We start from the raw sequence: 18503 nt of genomic DNA, 5'->3' as shown, positions 1-18503 counted from the left end.
GGGCTTGGGATGAAAAGGGCAAGGACACTTCTCTCTTAACCACCCTCTCGATTCCTGACACCTTTCTCCTTCTTTTGAACTGCCGCGTTGTAGCCGTCTCGTCGTTCTGTCTGCCGTACTCGGCTTGCTCATACTGTGCTCTCTGGCTACACCTTTTATACCTGTGGGGAAGGGAAAGGGGTGTTGATTCAGATCAAATGTCTGACTTTGCCTGACCTTGTATTGGGACATGTCAGTTAAACGGCTCTGGTGTTAGTCTGTTGTCCTTTGTGTTGTGCAAAAGTGTTAGTTAGAAAGGGGGGCAGTGGTTTGGAATGTCCTCCGTAAGAGGATGGGGAAAAGGTGTACACAGGAAAAGGTGTAACAGGAAGGGGAATACCGCATCTCACCCATCGGTATCCCACTCACCGAGGACCCCCCATCCAGGTGATCCTCCCTCACTGGTCCACCCCAGGAACTGGATCCAATAGCGATGGCTGTGTCCTGGCCACCTGGATGACAGATCCCCGGGGACTTGTTAGGGAGACACCTTCAGGTCAACTGTAAATGAGGCTCTAAGTAGCCTGACCATGATCAAACTGAGGAGTATTCTGAAATGCAATTGTACAAGCTATAAAACCAAAATAATTCCATTTCTGGTAAGCATCAGAATTGCCCGGAAAAGGTTAACCTCATGCTAGGCCATTTTATTACCCCTCTGTAAACATGCACAATGTTAAGCCTGACATCAAGATAGGGCCCCTCAATTAGATGTTCTCTGAACGTTGAGCAGTCAAGGGCTCCCTCTATTCACTGTGCATGATTCCCATTTGTCTCTTTACAGCTGGGATGATGTGGCACGAGAGAATCCAGGTGCAAAACGAGAAAGCAGCAGAGCTTGCACGAGATCAAGAGGTCCCGAGTGAGCTGGAGGAGGACGTCCTGAGCAAGGGTTTATTTATTGTGCCAATGGCTGTCATTCTGCTTCGTTCACCCAGCCCTCTGGCATAACAAGCTTTCTTCAAATAAACTCATTTTATACTATAGACTTTGTTTGGTGGATTTCTTTCAATGAAGTTAATGCATGCAAAGGAATGTTTGTGTTCTACTTTATTGCAGAGGTCATATTCACTTGCCTGGGAAACAGACTGAACAGGCAAAGCAGACGCCTCAGTTCCTAAGGAGTGTGTAAGTGTGATCACATAATGGAGCAAACTCGCATTCCAAAGGTTGGAAAGTGCATCTGACACAATTTCCTTGCACCCTGAGCCCTTTGTGTGGTAAACTCAGACACACTGGTGAAGGATTTAAGAAACACAAGTACATACAACATAGTAAATAGGTTTAAACAATTATAACAAAACTACACTTTAGAGGGGCACTATACAATCCTGTAGCTGTACTTTGAAAAAGTCTCAAAAGAGAATAAACCTATAACCAGGCGAGGCCATATAAAAGTGGACATAGAGCTTGGCGCAAGGGTTGTGATGCTATTGGAGCATTCTATATAACCAATAGTGACAGATGATGAATGCGTTGGGGCATAGGGCATGCAGTATCCATTATACGCCCTCTGCTAATCCATTGTCTTCTTTTCATCTCCCAGAGGAAATCACAGAGGGGTGACTCGTTGCACTCGCACAAAAATTACCAAAAAGACATATAAATGTAATCCCGAGTGCCGCTGTCACAGACACTCTCACCCATTGTACCTATAACACGTGGTGTGGCATGAGAACAGTGGAGTCAGTAGTAGAGAGGAGAAGGGTGTAGTGAGAATTGGGTTGGGTATTGTGAGAGGTGAAAAGGGGATGGATTGAGAGGAGTGAAGAGGGCTGCAGTGAGAGGTGAGGAGGAGAGCGAGGAACATCAAAAGGAACAGAAAAGGCGAGAGGGGATTTGGGGATAGCAAAGGAGAGGGAAGGAACAGGCGTAGTAAGACCAAGGTAAAGGAGATAGGTGAGTGGGTGAGTGTGTGTAAGGACCAGTGTGTCTGCAATTGGCACAAAGAAACCATCACCTCTGTTAAATACAGTTGGGATAAGTAGATTTGGAAGAAAAAGTAGTAAGACCAAGGTAAAGGAGACAGATGAGTGGGTGAGTGTGTGTAAGGACCAGTGTGTCTGCAATTGGCACAAAGAAACCATCACCTCTGTTAAATACAGTTGGGATAAGTAGATTTGGAAGAACCCCAGAGGAAGATAGACAGATAAGGCATCTGCCTTTACGCAGTCATATAAGCTTGGCGTAAATAGTAGATGTTACCCATCACTAGTGGGGAAACCTGGGATTTAGGGACTCCTGGGATAGGGGAGGAAAGTCCATGGGAGACAAGGGAGCGGTGCTCATTATTTTATCCCCCTCCTTCATCCCACTCAGTACTTTAAACTGAACAATCTGCCTATCATAATACAATGAAGCTCTTCAGCAGGCAGGTAAGTTAAGATCTCCTTTATTGGACCTAAGATCAGTCACTGTGACCCCCAGCTCCAGTCATCTCCAACTCTAACACTGAACTAATTCCACAGGCACTTCAGACATGAGCATTCTATGCAACAAAGGGTTCCATGTATCAATGGATACCTAATACAACACATCTGCTTTCTTCAACTTTATATAGAATCGTTATTTACATTTATTTAATTTGTTTTATTTTCATACGTTTGGTCACCGCCATCCTGCCCAGATTCCAGACCTAACCCCTCACACTCTTACTGCTCCTCTGAACACTTCCACCACCTGCACAGGATCCAAATAAGGTAATTCCCTCTTCTTCTTCACCAGACCTTTCTTCATTCGGACCCAGTCTCCCAAGCATAATTCTGTTCCCTTGCGTCCACTGTTCTCATTCTCCTTCCTTGCCCACTCATCCTTTGTTTTATCTAGAGTTCTTCTTATCACCTCCACTACATAATCCACTTGCCTCTCCAGGGAGGTGATACGTTTGAATTTCCCTTTCTTCCCCATATCAGCTCAAACAGGCTCACTCCCATAACAGCGTGAGGAGCCATACACAGTGCATCTAGTCTTTCCCTCATGGCAACCTTCTTATCCTTCCCACGTACTGCAGCCTTTCTCACTGTCTCCATCACACATCTGTTCACCCTCTCTACGGCACCATTCCTTCCGGATGGTACGCCGCCATCCGCTTATGCTTTATACCACACCACACTCCTTAAAACACCCTCCAAAGAACTGTCTGCCATTATCTGCCAAGACAGAATTGGGAAAACCTTCTCTTTCAAACACACCTGGCATAAATTCAACTATAGCACTTCCTGTAATTTCACAGCCAATCTTAAATTCTGTCCACTGCAACAACAAATCCACCAGGGCAATCTTTCCTCGACCTCCACCAAGATGGACCAGGCCCAAAATATCAACAGCCAAGTCACTCTGCACTCTTTCTGGAGTTTCCACCTTCACCATCGGCTGCAACCGAGCCACCATGCCGTTCCCTGACTTCTCGCATTCCACACGCCCAGATGCCTCTCCACATCATGATCGAACCCTGGCCACCAATACTCACTCCTCAATACAGATTTGGTTTTGGTAATTCCCAAATATCCTTCATGAGCAACCTACCTTCTTCGTAAAGTCTTGGGTAGAACCGTGCGGTCCCACCGATAAAGAATACCTTTGTTCGTACTTATTTCTGCATGAACCTCCCAGAACGCCCTCTCCTCATCACTCAACAGTCTTTTCTCTGGCCAATCTTGACACACAAATTCAATGTCCCTACCCAACACGGGTTCCTCGCTCATGGCCTTATACCAATCCTCCGGGATACCACTCCATTGTGTGTTATATATACTGTAGCAGTTATCTTCATCACCTCACCCTCATCAACTCTACCCATCCTCGACAGGTGGTCTGCCAAGACACTGTCTTTCCCTGGTATCACCTGGGTACCTGCATTCTGGCCACCCAACCAGCAACTCTCCTGGAGACCTTGTCCAACCTCTTTTACTCAAATATAACCTTTAGGGGTTTGTGATCAGTCCTTGTAATAAACTCTGCTCCCCACGCAAATTTCCAGAATGTTTCTACTGCCCAGTGACATGCTAGAGCTTCCTTCTCAAGGACTGGGTAATTACTCTCTGCTCCCCTCAACACCCTTGAGGCATGCGTAATCAGACTTTCCAAACCATCCTCACCAACCTGAGACAAAGCCGCCTCAAGACCTGTTTCAGTGGCATCAACCGTGATGATACATTTCTTTTAGGTATTAAACTGCCCAAGAGGCTTTGCCATGTCAATTTCATTCTTAATCCCCACAAACTCCTTTTCACACTCAGCACCCACAGAAACTATTCCCCCTTTTTAGCAAGCTCCTTACTTTCATTACTTTGTCCGCAATGTTCTGCACACATTTCTGATCAAATTCAATCACTCCTAAAAAGGACCTAAGTTCTCCCTTATCCTTTGGAGATTAAACCTTTTTTATGGCATCAACCATGTCGGCTTTAGGCTTCAACCCTTCAGCAGAGATTTCATGCCCCAAATAATCCACAGCAGCCTTCCTGAATATGCACTTCTCCTCCCTCAGCGTTATACCCCATTCTCTCAAGATTTTCAGCACCTTCGTTAGGGTCTCGTAATGCTATTCCAGCGATTCTCCACATACTGAAAGCAGTGCACCCCCCTGCCCCCGCAGACCTTTCAAAAGAATGCCCATCATTTTCTGGAAAACGGACGAAGCTGACACCAGCCCAAAAGGCATTCTGCGGAACTGAAATATCCCCTTGTGAGTGATAAAAGCAGTTAATTTCCTCGACTTCGAGATTCAATCTGGTGGTACTCGGACGTCATGTCTAGCTTTGAAAAGTTTCTTGCCTTGATAATCACAGCCAACATCTCCGTCATTTTGGGCAAGGGATGCCTCTCTACAATAACACATTTATCAAGTTTGTGTAAGTCAATGCACAATCTCAACTCGCCACTTGACTTCTTAACCACCACTAATGGAGACACTCATTCTACACTTCCCACTCTCCCTATCACTCCAGACACCCTCAATCTCTCTCAAGTTCACTCTTCACCCCTCCCCTCATCACCAAGTGGACAGCACGCAACATAGCTGCAGCGGGAATACTCCCCTGTTTAGGCACAATGCTATGTTTCATTAATTTCACACATCCAATCTACTCTGAAAATATGCTCAGAAACGTATTTGTTACTTTTTCATTCTCCCTCACTTGCAACACCTGTTCCACAGTGTTAGGTCAAGTTCTATGCCTAACTTCTTCTGCTCCTTCCATCCCACTAAATGTTCTCCATTCTTTGGGACATATTCACTTACCATAGGCTTCTCTTCCCTTAAAATCCAACTTGGCAACAAAGTAACCCAGCACATACATTTTTCACAAGTTATAACCACCGGACTTGATAGGAGGCAGAAGGTTCTTTATCTGGCCACCCATCACTCTCTGAAAAACACACCGTGACATCAGCGAAACCTTGGCACCAGAATCTGTCGTTATCTGAACGCCCTTACCATCGACCACAACTTCTGCATAGGAGCTCTCACACTCTTCATCATCTGCACATTCACCCATGTTTACTGTAATGACCTACTTGCTCTTCATCTTCATCCCCTGACAATTGCTGCTTCTCCTCCGTACCGTACACTACTCTCCACCGCCCCCACTGCGAAATTCTTGCAGCGAGAAGCATAATGGCACCATCTCTTACACTTTGAGCAAGTAACTTTTCTCCCAGGACATGCCAGGGAGCCAGTAAAATGACCAGCACTCGCACATCTATAACATAGGCGTTCATCTGTCTTCTGACCCTTAGACCTTTGATCTTTAGTGTCAGTGCCATCTCAAGAATGCTGTCATCCACTCCCTTTTTGCTTCTTTTTTCCTCTCCCTACATCACCTACTCTCAGGACCTCTGCTGTTCCCACTCTACTTTCCTTCATTGCCAGTTTGGTCAGACAGGCCATTGAAAGCTGAACCCTTTTAGGAATAGACACCACTTCATCCAAACTTGGCTCGTCCTTGAGCCACAATTCCTCTCTGATTTTGTCATTACTGCAATGAATCATAAATTTGTCTCTTATATACATCCAATTTGTCACCCACTTGCAGGATAGAGACAGGTGGCAGGTTGCAGTGGGGTACTTTTCTTCTCCAGCATCGGATCTTTCATGGATTCACATGCTTAGAATATTCCCCGTCGTCAGGCCGGAAACCCTTGGTATATGTATTAAGACGTTTTCCATAGGAAAAATTTCAACACTTGTGTGTCCTATCTATGTCGTTTTGGGCTGCTTACGCATGACCCAATAGGACGTAGTGTATAAATAGCCCCGCCCCCGCGGCTCCCTTCAGATTTCAACCGTCTAAAGTAGCAGGAGCACCTTGTGTTTTCCTACTCTGTACAAGGTTGAATTTTACTATTACTAGTCTTTCTTTTACAATGGGCCTCATTGCAACCCAGGCGTTAAGGGTTTAACGGCGCCATCGGCGCCGTTAACCCTTAATGTCTGATTACCATTTTAACGCCTGCTTTTAGCAGGCGTTAAAATGCAAGGCGCTAACCCGCCTTGGTGCTAATTACGGCACCGTAATTTACGGTGCCGTAATTAGCGCCTTCCCCACTCCCATTATGCCCTATGGGGCAAAAATGGGAATGGGGAAGGGTAAATGGGGAATGGGGATTTACCGCCCCACTCACCTTGGAATGGGGCGGTAAATCCGCCATCCACCATGGTGTAAACAGAGTTTACACCATGGTGGTAAAGTAGGGAACTTACCGCCTGGGTTGTAATGAGGCCCAATGTCTGGAAAGGCGTTGTTCCGCCCATGTGCCACGTGCGGACTGAAGAAAGTCTGTGAAGGAGATGGGCACATGGATTGCCTGTACTGCCTACACCCGCATCACTCTGCAGACAGTTGTGAGATTTGTAAGGGTTTCTCACAGAAGACGCTGAAAGATCGGAATAGGTGTCTGGTGACGTGGCTAAATGAAGGGACCTACCCTTCATCGGAGGTAGGATCGGCACACAGTCCGGTATCGAGGCCTAAATTGTCGGTAGTCCATCGCCGATTGGTGTCTGCAGAGCCTCCAGCGAAGAAGCCGCGTTCTATGGAGAAGCGTTCCTCAGAGAAACACCCGGCGAAAGAATCGTCTTCGAAACATGGACAATATCACCATCAAGGGAAGTCTTCTTCATCTTCGTCAAAAAAAGGGAGAGATCCCTTAAATACCTCCTCCTCAGGAGACCATCACAGGTCTTCCTCGAGTAGAGACTCGACGAAACATAGGCCTAGCTCAAAAAAGGCGGGATCGCCTAAGGAACCTGCGTCACAGCCTCAACCATCGTTGATAGGGGTTCCGTCTTTGACAGGATCATTACCACCGGCGCAGGCAATACCTGCAGGGGCTTTGTCGACTCCAGCAGCGACGATTGAAAGGGCTTCCACATTTCTGTCGTCGACCGTGGATCCCCCAAGGGCTTGGCAGCCTGAGGTGTACGATGCGGTTTTGCCAGAGACCCTATTGCACCAGGAGGCAGCTTTCTCGATATCATCAGTGGAGGAAGACCGTGAACAAATTGTTGGTCCAGCGGATCTGGGATTGCAGGGCGTTGGCTCGTCGACAATTTTGGGAGGGCAAAGTGTCCCTGTTGCATCGTCTTTGTTAAACCCTCAGTCACTATTATCCTTAAAGGTGTTGACCACACTATAGTTTCTTTTGAGCCAATTGGATGCAAGGCTACCCCCCGCAAGTGCACCTACAGGGATGCCGGCCGATGCCGAACCAGGTCCCTCTTCGCAGTTGACGACGGGGATGTCAACCTCTCATCCAGTTAGCGAGGAGCCTCCTCGTTCACACCTAGAAGAAGGGGATTTGCAAGATTCAGAGTCAGAACGATGGCCTAGAGACTCTTTGGGATTTTTCATCGTCCCCTTCAAGAGATCCTACATGGGAATCGGAAGCAAAAGTGGAAGCGCCTAGGAGCCCGGCTCAGCCGTCACCGCCAGATGACATCGGCTCTTTTCACTCGATGATGGGCAAAGCCTGTATTGAATTTGGTCTGACCCCTGAAGAAGGGAGTGCTTCTTATTCGACCATATGGGGAAGAGGAGGAAATCAGTCTTTTCCGTTCCCATTCTAGACCACGTCTGGCAGGAAGGCTTGCGAACCATGCGTCATCCATTTTCCGAACCAGCAATCAAGGGCAGATTAGAAAAGAAGTTCAAGGCCCCGGACTCTACTCCTAAATGTCTGACTGCGCAGCCCTCCCCGGAGTCGGTAGTGTCGGCGGCAGCTGCTAGAAAAGCCAGATCGCAGCGTAAGTGTACAACACCTTCGGACAATGAGGCTAGAAGGCAAGACGCTTTTGGTAAGAAGGTTTTGTCGGTAGGAGCAACAACGGTTAAGGCAGCTATCTCGCTGGCTATCATGGCAAGGTACGACCGGGAGATGTGCCATCGTTTGGCCCCAATCCTGGAACACCTCCATGAGGAGCACAGAAAATCAGCCATGTTGCTGGTCCGTGAGGGGGAAGAGGCATCAAACCGCTCGATCAACATCACTGTGGACTTGCCGGAATCCGGGTTCAAGCAAATAAACAATGGAGTGGTTTTGAGAAGGCAAGCCTGGCTGAAATGTACTAACTTTAGACCGGAGGTCCAGTATAAGGTGCTTGATATGCCATCTGAGGGTGAGCAGTTGTTCGGGGAGAAGGTGGATGAGGCCCTAAAAGGTATGAAAGAGGATACGGACACGGCAAGGTCGCTAGGAGCCCTACAAAGCGGGAGAGCATTTCGTCTTTTCGTCCCTTCCGCAGAGCATCAGGGAATTCCCGATTTACCGCATCCAGAGACCGGAGTTTCAGCAGGCCATCATACTCCTCCCAAGGCTATAGGCGTGCTGTCCAAGCAACGCAAAGAGGCTGAGACTACCAGGCTTCGAAGAAGAGGATATTCGTCGTTTACAAAAAGCAAGCAGTCAAAGTCCCAACAATGACGAGCTTCAGGACGTCCTGGGAGGCAGAGTGTCCCGTTGCGTCGACGAGTGGGAAAGAGTAACATCAGACCGTTGGGTGTTGGACACAGTAAAACTAGGCCACTCTTTGCAGTTCAAGAAGGTGCCGTCACAAATTCCACCTGTGTACTCGGCGCAATTCCATCTTCACATATTACAACAGGAAGTGGTGTTTATGCTGCAAAAAGGTGGACGAGAGAGGTCAGGGAGTCTACTCCCGTTACTTCGTGGTCAAGAAACCCAACGGCATGTGACGCCCCATTCTGGACCTTCGGGATCTCAACAAGACTCTGAAAAGCCTGAAGTTCAAAATGCTTACGCTTCAGGAGGTCATCCGATCCATACAGCCGGGGGATTTTCTGCTGTCGTTAGACCTACAAGATGCATACTTCCACATACCTATGTGTCGACGACACAAAGTTTCTAAGGTTCGTAGTCGATCAGAGTCATTACCAATTCAAAGTACTTCCGTTCGGACTAAAGTTGTCTCCCAGGACGTTCACAAAATGATTGGCTCCAGTGGCAGCATGGCTACGAAGAAAAGGTCATCATGTTTACCGTTACCTGGACGATTGGCTGGTAAGGGGCTCGTCGCCGAGATTAACACAAGCAAGCCTAGAGGCCACCATGCAACTTCTACAGCAGTTAGGCTTTGCAATCAACTTCGAGAAATCCTCCTTGGCTCCTTCAAGAAGCTTGATATTTCTGGCCGTGGAATTCTGAACTCAATCAGGGCTAGTGAAGCCGTCCTTGGAGAGAGTTCAAAAACTCAAAAAAAAAGTGAGGAGTGGAAAACTGGCACCAGAGTGTCAGTTAGGAAATACATGTCACTACTAGGTGCCATGGTGTCATGTATCCCATTGGTGAACAACTGTCGCCTCTTCATGAGACCAATACAGGAATTTCTGGCAGACCTATGGTACCAAAGTCGCGGCTTGTGGTCCGACAAGTTGAGCATCAGCAACAAGCTTCTACGGATGCATCGCTGAAGGGATGGGGAGCTCATCTGGGATCCCTGCAAGTTCAAGGTCAATGGTCCTCAGCAGACTCGACCCTGCACATCAACATGCTAGAGTTAAGAGCGATACATTGGGCTCTGAAATCTTTTTTACCACGCATGCGGGGATCAGTCGTAAGAATATTAACAGACAATACAACAAAAATGTTCTACCTCAGGAAGCAAGGGGGAACTCGCTCTAGGACACTCTCGAGCGAAGCTCAGAAAATATGGCATTGGGCCCTCAAACAGGATATGAGCATAATGGCTTACCATCTTCCGGGGGTAAACAATGTACAAGCAGACTCTCTTAGCAGGGAGATGAATCAACTACACGAGTGGGAGTTAAACGATCAACAACTGGTAAACATCTTCAAGAAGTGGGGTCATCCTTCCCTGGATCTTTTCGCAACCTGAGTGAGCAAGAAGTGCAAACATTACGCAAGCAGATGGCCACAACCCGGCTCTCTGGGGGAGGCATTCTCCTTCCCGTGGAGGGGCAGGTTTGCGTATGCGTTCCCTCCGTTTCCACTCATCCAATGGGCCCTCCAGTGGATTCACAAATACCCATGTCGTGTAATTGTAGTGGCTCCTTACTGGGCGAGACAGTCGTGGTTTTCGGACCTACTCCAGCTGTCGATAACAGATCCAGTGAGGTTCCAGAAGATTCCGAACCTTCTATCTCAAGACAAGGGCGCAGTTTGGCATCACGACCCAGACGCCCTCAGCCTGATAGCCTGGCTCCTGACTTCTCTGAGTTTGGGGCCCTGAACATTTCCTCAGAGTGTCGACGAATTGTACAGGCAGCGCGAGCTCCGTCCACGAACACTTCATATGCATGTAAGTGGAAAAGATTATGTGTGTGGTGCAGGGATCAACCGGGTGTGGATCCCCTAAACATCGCGTCAGAACAGATTCTTCTATATTTGCTACACTTAGCGGAAAGAGGGTTACTTTCTCCTCCATAAAGGTTCATTTGGCAGCCATTTCAAGATTTACTCGTAAAAAGACATTCAACTCCATTGTTCAGCGATCGACTGGTTAAGCATTTCCTGAGAGGCTTATTTTCTGACTTTTCCTCCAGCCAAAAAGTTTCCCCCCAACTGGAGTCTCAACCTAGTACTGTCAGCACTAATGAAGGCTCCTTTTGAGCCTATGTCGTCGTCATCGTTGAAGTTTTTGTCGTTGAACATGGACTTTTTAGTGGCTATTACTTCAGCAAGAAAACTTTCGGAACTGCAAGCACTGGTCATTGATCCCCCATACTTGCGGTTTTTCAAGGACAAAGTGGTATTGGCAACCAATCCTCATTCATACAAAAAATCCCAACTACATTCCACAAGCATTCTTCAATTGTGCTGCCAACATTCTTCACGACAGCCTCTTCTTTCGCAGAAAAAGCTCTCCACACGTTGGATGTCAAGAGTTCTGAAGTTTTACTTCAGTCGTACTCAGAGTTTAGGCGTACGAGACAACTGTTTGTGGCTTATGGGCCTTCGGTGAAGGAAGACTGATCTCGTAACAAGGACTAGCCCGCTGGGTGTTGTCGACTATTGCCTTCTGCCACTCTAAAGCAGGGAAGCCTCTGGAGAGACGTCCGAAGGCTCATTCAACAAGATCCACCTCGTCATCGGTGGCATTGTGGTTCGGAATCCCACTGGTGGACATCTGTCAAGCGGCATCCTGGTCGGTGCTGCATACTTTTACTCAGCATTATTGCCTAGAGCAACAGCATGCAGCGGATGTGCAAATGGGACGAGCAGTCGTGCGACATCTGTTTCAGTAAGGTAAGCCCCACAGAGGGGTGTATTATCTTGTTAATATACCATGATTGTGACTACGGTCAATGTGCCATGATTGGGGGTTTTGTATTGCTAACTGCATGTGCGGCTCTGTTAATATTGCTTTGCATTGCACACCTCCAAATTAGGAGTACTGCTATATAATCTATTCTAAGCATGTGAATCCATGAAAGATCCGATGCTGGAAAAGGGAGTAGTTTCTTACCTGTAACTCCATTTACCCAGCGTTGGTATCTTTCATGGATTCACATGCGCCCACCGGCCTCCCCTTAATGCAAACTTTATATGCCCCGACTACTTTGGGGGTTAAAATCTGAAGGGAGCCGCGGGAGCGGGGCTATTTATACCCTACATCCTATTGGGTCATGCGTAAGCCCAAAAAGACGTAGATAGGACACACAAGTGTTGAAATTTTTCCTATGGAAAACGTCTTAATAAATATACCGAGGGTTCCCGGCCTGACGATGGGGAATATTCTAAGCATGTGAATCCATGAAAGATACCAACGCTGGAGAAATGGAGTTCCAGGTAAGAAACTACTCCCTACTGACTCCACCTCTTCCTGTACTCTAATGCCAAAATATTATCTCTCGAGAATCGTGCTCGTTTTTTAACTGAAGTGCAGATCCAATGTTTACAAAGCAGCATCAAACTCGTTAGAGGCAGAGGACTCATCTGACTGGTCCAACTCTGGCAATGTCTCCTACATCTCCTGTCCTTCGTAACCCAGGAAATGCATTAGGAATGAAACCTTGTGGTCAGTAGAAATGGTATTGCTGCAGTGTAGAAAACCTTTCTCCCATTGGCTCCACTTCACTTTCTCTGGGCCAGGGGTGGCCATGAATGTGTGGGCACCCATCACTGCCATTATGGTCAGGTGCAGCTTCCCCACACTTCCACAGAAGGGCCAATAAATTACAATCCATGAGGGTTTGCAGCAGCACCTTCCCAAACGCCTTCAACAAATGTACTTATAAACTACTAGATCGTGCTCAGATCCCAACGGATATCCCTTACTTTGTGTAATCCTTTCACTCGCTGCTTCTCCGGGAAGGCCGTCAGCACAGTGTTGAAGACAAGTTCATTCAATAAGCATTTGCTGTGGAGATGCCCAGCAATGCACGTCAAGAAGGACGCACAGTGCAGCGTGCGACTAAAGTACGGTGTCGTCAGCAGACCGGCTGTCCTCTCACAGGAGCAGAGCTCTGCCAATTTAAGGGATGGGTAATAGCCACCCAACCACAGGCTGTTCCTGTGGCACACATCGCTAAAGCAGGAGGAGGGCACTCTACCTCCCACTCGCAGCAGCGTTCCAGGACCGAGCGCACGGAGACGCCGCTCCTCGGATCCGGGCTACGGCACACCAGGGCACCCCTCATGCTGCCCCTAGTTTGAATTGGAATTCCACCGGACCACAGGAGGGGGACGGACCAAAACTGGAGACAGCATAGCAGCCGCAAAAATGGGCAGTGTCAGCCACATAAGGCCGGGTCCAGCACAAACAGTGGGAGCACGCCAGAGGAGGAGCAGTGGCACACACCGCAGGTCACAAGAGGTCTGTAGCACTCATCGCCAGTAAAATGAAGCGCTTCAGGAGCCAGGTAAGGGAAGAGTTCCTTTATTGGCACTAAGATCAGTCACTGTGACCCCCAGCTCCAGTCAGCTCCAACTCCAACACTGAACTGACTGAATTCCACGGGCACTTCAAACATAAACATTCTTATGAGCAAGTCCAATAGAGGAGGTGAAAATGTTGGCAAAATTAACATCAGATTAAGGTCCAACAGTCAACCAGACTATCTTCTCTAGTCAAGACTGTAATAAGAAATAAACAGCTATGTTGTAAACATAATTCCATGCATATAATTAACATATCAAAAATACCTTTCAGGGCAAAGCTAACCTGATCACTTAGAAATAACAAGCACAACAGGTAGAGTGCTCTGAGAATCAACTGGTCTAGACAGTAGGCGTATCATACATGCATGGTACTCTCCTAAAACCTCTGTGAAATAATGGCAAGTATAGATATCCAAAACCTGCCCTAACTTGAAAAATGACAAATACTGAAATGACAAAAGAGCACAAGAGGAAGAGAAAGAACAAGAAAAATAAAGGATAACAATGATAGAAAATAGAAGAGATAAGGAAATAAAGTTTTTTTTAAAAAAAAGACATGAAAGTAAAGTGCCTGATTACAAGTGATCAAATTTGCCCACAGGATACCGCCAACTGAAAAAGCCGGGGGACTTCCAACAAAGAAGGAACGTAGTAAACAAATTCTCTGAAACAAAGCTTTTTAAATAAGCAACCTAGACGTAATCGAGTGGGAGAATACAAACTGCCAAGCAACGGCAATAAGATGCCTTGCGGAAATCAGTGAAGTCATGCTCTGCTTTTTTTTTGTTAAACTTTATGGGTTTTCAACTTAATCCAAACTTTCTCACCCACATTAGGGTGGATTAACTGTGCGCCGTCCCCCCGCCCCCACCCTCTACCTCCCCCACGCCTCCACTTCGCCCCACGTTTAATGCCTCCATGCGTCTGCCCTTCTCTTCTCAGTGTTTTTCTTTCAGAGTGCTAGATCGAGAGGTTAGGCTGGTTACAAGTTCGTGCCCTGTGTTCTTTGGGTCCCTGATGGGGAAGGAGGAGTCACTTCAGCTTCGTTGACCAGGAATAATACCACTGGGCCCCAGATGTCTGGTGGGCGAGCGTGTAGGGGCAGTGTTTTAACAAAGTCTGTCTCAACGTCCTGGCAGTAAGGGATGTCTTTGAGCCAGTTGGTTGCTGTAGGGGGAGGCCCTCGACCCCAAGACATGGCGACTCTCCTACGTGCGAGTGTTAGTAACAATCCTGCGAGCTTCTTTATTGATGGCAAAAGTAGTCTTGTCATCCCTTGTAGGGCTGCTGTCGGGATGGGTTGTATCTCCTCACCCACGATTGCGGTTGTCGTCTCCAGGACTTGGTTCCAGAATGGGGCCAGCTTGGGGCAGTCCCATGCGAGGTGGACAAAGTCGGTCTTGGGGTTCCCACATCTTTCACACTTTGGGGATGTGTTGGGATGTTGTTTGTTCTTTTTCACCGGTGTAAAGTAGGTCTGGTGCAGAAAGTTAAAATGGATCCGTTTAAAGCGTGAATTAAGAGCTATTTTTTGTGTTTGTCTCAAGATGAATGTCCAATCTTCCTCTGGGATGGTTATTTGCAGGGACTTATCCCATCTTGCTTTTGCGCAGGTGTTGGTAGGAGTTGTCGGTGATGATGGATTTATAAATGTTTGACACTAGTCTGCCTTCTCCTTGCGCCTGGATCACATCATGGAGAAGCTGCCAAGTCGGAGGTTGTCGTGGAAAGGTGGGAAAGAGTGTTTGTAGGGTATATCTGGTTCAAAAATAGATGAATGTGTCAAGGGCGGTGACGCCGCCTCTCAGTTTTGCTTGCTGGGGGGTCATGAAGATGTCTTCGGTGAATAGCTCGCCTAGAGTGTTTATGTGGAGCTTTCCCACCCATTGGTGAAAGACCTCCTCTGACGTCAACAGTATTCCTAGTATAAATTTGACAGGAAGGAGAGGCGAGTATCGTATTTGAACTTCATATTTTTGGGCAATTCTCTTCCAGATCTTGTATGTTGAGAGTACTATGTTCATGGTGTTATTGGGAATTGGAAGCTGGCTGATGATGACTGCCCTTAGCAGATTGGGTGTTGCCAGGGCCCGCTCTATTTGTACGTGTGGTTTAATGATTTGTGTGGAGTACCAAAAGCTAAGGAATTGTGCTTGCGCCGCCCAAAAGTATTTCTCCAGGTCTGGAAGGGCTAATCCTCCGCTGGACACCGGGAGAGTCAGTGTTGAGTGAGCAACCCTGGCTGGTTTGCCCGCCCACAGCAGTTCGAGGACCATGCTTTTCAGTTTCTTTAAAAAGGATTGTGGTAACAGAATAGGAATCGTGGTGAATAAGTACAGAAGCTTCGGCAGGATCACCATTTTAACCAGAGAGGCTCTACCCCACAAAGTCAACGGCAGTGACTTTGATCGTGTAATTTTTTTCAGCCGGGTTTTTGCCACTTCCTCATAGTTGTCTCGAAATACGTTGTGGTAGCTTAGCGACACCTGTATCCCCAGGTAGCGAACACGGGATGTTTCCCATGTGAACTGGAAATCGTCGACAAATGTCTTGGTAGCCGGCATCAGCGGGAATATGATGGACTTAGTCTGATTCATTTTTAAGCTGGATACTGCTTCAAATTTAATTACTTCCCTCATAACTGGGTTCAAGTTTTCAGAGGGGTCGCTTATGAACAGTTCCACGTCGTTTGCGTACAACGATATGATCAGCGTGTGTGGGCCTATGTTGAGCCCCCTGAGGATTTGTTGTTCTCGTAGATTTGAGGCCAGGGGCTCCATTATCAATGCAAATATTAAGGCCCGAAAGCGGGCACCCTTGTCTGGTGCCGCGTTGCAGCTCTATGGGAGCCGACTTTGCTGCGCCCATGATGATGCTGGCTTGGGGGTTGGTGTATAATAGAGATATCAGCTTGATGAAGCAGGCTCCTAGGCCCATCCAGGTGAGAACCACGAAGAGAAACTGCCATTCCACCGAGTCGAATGCCTTTTCGGCGTCGAGCAATACTGCAACTGCCTGCTGGGAGGGACCGAGGGCTTCAATGATGCCAAATAGTCTTCTAATTCCGAAGGTCGTGTTGCGTCCGGGTATGAATCCAGCCTGGTCTGCAAGCAACAGAGTGGGCATCAGTGGCATCAGCCTGTTTGTGAGGACCTTCGCCAAAATCTTGTTGTCAAGGTTGAGCAGGGAGATGGGACGGTAAAATGCACATACCTCCGGCGGTTTGCCCGGTTTGTGTATGAGGACTATATTGGCCTCACGAGTGGACTGAGGAAGGTTTCCTTTTTCCAGTGCTTATTCGCATACTTTGGTGAGGAGGGGGGCCAGGGTATTTGCAAATGCCTTGTATAATTCTCCCGTCAGTCCGTCTGGGCCAGGGGCTTTGGAGTTTGGGAGGGTTTTGATGGCCTCGATGATGTCCTCTGGCAAGATGTGTTCATTGAGGGGTTCACGTAACTGCCTTTCTACCCAGTATAGTTCCGTGTTTTCCAAGTACTCTCGTAGGGCGTTTGAGTTCACGTTGTGTTTTGAACTATAAAGTTCCTGGTAGAATGTCCTGAACTCCTCTGCAATTCCCTCATCTGTGTGTATCAGCACACCTTGTTTGGAACGTACTCCTTCTATTGATGTTGGTTTTCTATCTGCTTTTATTAAATTTGCGAGGAGGGCTCCAAGCTTTTGGCCTTCGCCGTACTGGCAGACTTGCCCGTGAGGTTCAGAAACTTTATTTTACGTTCTGCTGCAGCACTCAAATTCTGCAGTTCCTCTTTCAGAGCGGCTTGTGAACCTGGGTCATTCGTGTTTGTGCATCTGAGCTCGAGGTGTTTTAGTTGCACTTCGCTGGCGGTCAGTTCCTGCCTGATGAGTTTAAGGTTTTCTTTAGCAAGGCAAACTCCTCTAGTGAAACACTTTAATGTTTCCCATATCGTGCTCATTGTGGATAATGTGCCTATGTTGGTGTCTAGGAACACAGAGATCTCCTCCCTTATTTCGAATGCGAATACTTGGTCCTGCATGGAACCCACTTTGAAGCGCCAGCGCTGTAGAGGGGCTTTGTAGCTGGATGGACTGCAGATAAGGGTTACTGGGGAGTGATCGGAGAAAGTTTTCAGTAGGATTTGGCAAGGGCCACATATCATCGGGCTATTCACTGAGATAAATAGATAGTCAATCCTGAAGCTTGTGTTATGCACTGCCGAGTGGAAGGTATATCCTTGTTGATCCCCATTTTTGACTCTCCACGCATCTATGAGGTCGAAGGCTCTACAGATTTCTTGTATTTGGAGGCTGGCTTTGGAGGAGGGCTGTGGCGTGGAACGCGATCTGTCCTTCGTTGGGTCCAGGGCTGTGTTCATATCGCCTCCCCAGACTACGGTTGCTGGATCTTGAGTGGAAAGATGAGTCAGTACCCAGTCAAAGTTGTTAGCTCCATCTACATTGGGCCCATAGGAGTTGACAAAGATGATTTTTTGGCCCGCCATGATACCGCACACCAGAAGCGATCTGCCTTCGGAGTCCTTCTCTGTGTGTATTAGTCGGAAGTTGATTCTCCTGTTGATTAGGATTGCAACCCCTCTGGAGTAAGACGAGTATGAGGAGAAGTACCTGTGGCAGCCCCAGTTCCGAGCCCATAGGTGTTCTTTTCCAGGGAGTAGATGTGTCTTTTGAATCATGGCAACGTCGATCTCATGCCTTTTCATATATTGTAGGATCCTCCTGGTTTTAGAAGGGAGGTTCCCTCCTCTAATGTTCCATGTTGCGACTTTGAATTGTGTGATTGGTTTGTATCTTTAGCTTGATTTTGTTTACACTGTGCGGAGGGGATGTAGCAGGGGTGTGGACTGCATCGATGCGTGTCCGTCACCCGGATCCCCCCTTTTTAACCTTGAACTGTTGATCTAATTTGTGCTGTGCGTGGGGCGCTAGGGGCCTCCCAAGTTGTGGATCCCCGGAGATATTTAACTCTAGTTCTGATTTCGGTTAGAGTGCAAATCTTGGAAGGATGGTTTTGGCCCCCGCCAATGACAGAGGTGTACTACCTTGGATTCCTCTGGTTGCCTCCTCTTTGCATTCGTGCATGACTGGGGTTCAGCCCGGGGCACCCT

The 18503-nt window shown here is 47.6% G+C and overlaps 1 protein-coding gene across 1 annotated transcript in view; it reads left to right on the top strand.

Annotated features, from left to right (window-relative positions):
• The window catches only part of RSPH1 (radial spoke head component 1), a 372437-nt gene extending 371412 nt beyond the window's left edge, over positions 1-1025 (top strand). The window contains exon 9 of the mRNA XM_069635651.1: positions 824-1025. The gene's annotated coding sequence lies outside the window, so the exon portion shown is untranslated. The remainder of the gene's footprint in view (positions 1-823) is intronic.
• Positions 1026-18503: the final 17478 nt, after the last annotated feature.

The sequence above is a fragment of the Ambystoma mexicanum genome, chromosome 7p, assembly GCF_040938575.1.
Source record: "Ambystoma mexicanum isolate Mex_15411 chromosome 7p, UKY_AmexF1_1, whole genome shotgun sequence".
Taxonomy (NCBI): Eukaryota; Metazoa; Chordata; class Amphibia; order Caudata; family Ambystomatidae; genus Ambystoma; species Ambystoma mexicanum.
Note: the sequence above shows the minus strand (reverse complement) of the source record. Positions and strands in the feature narration are given on the sequence as shown.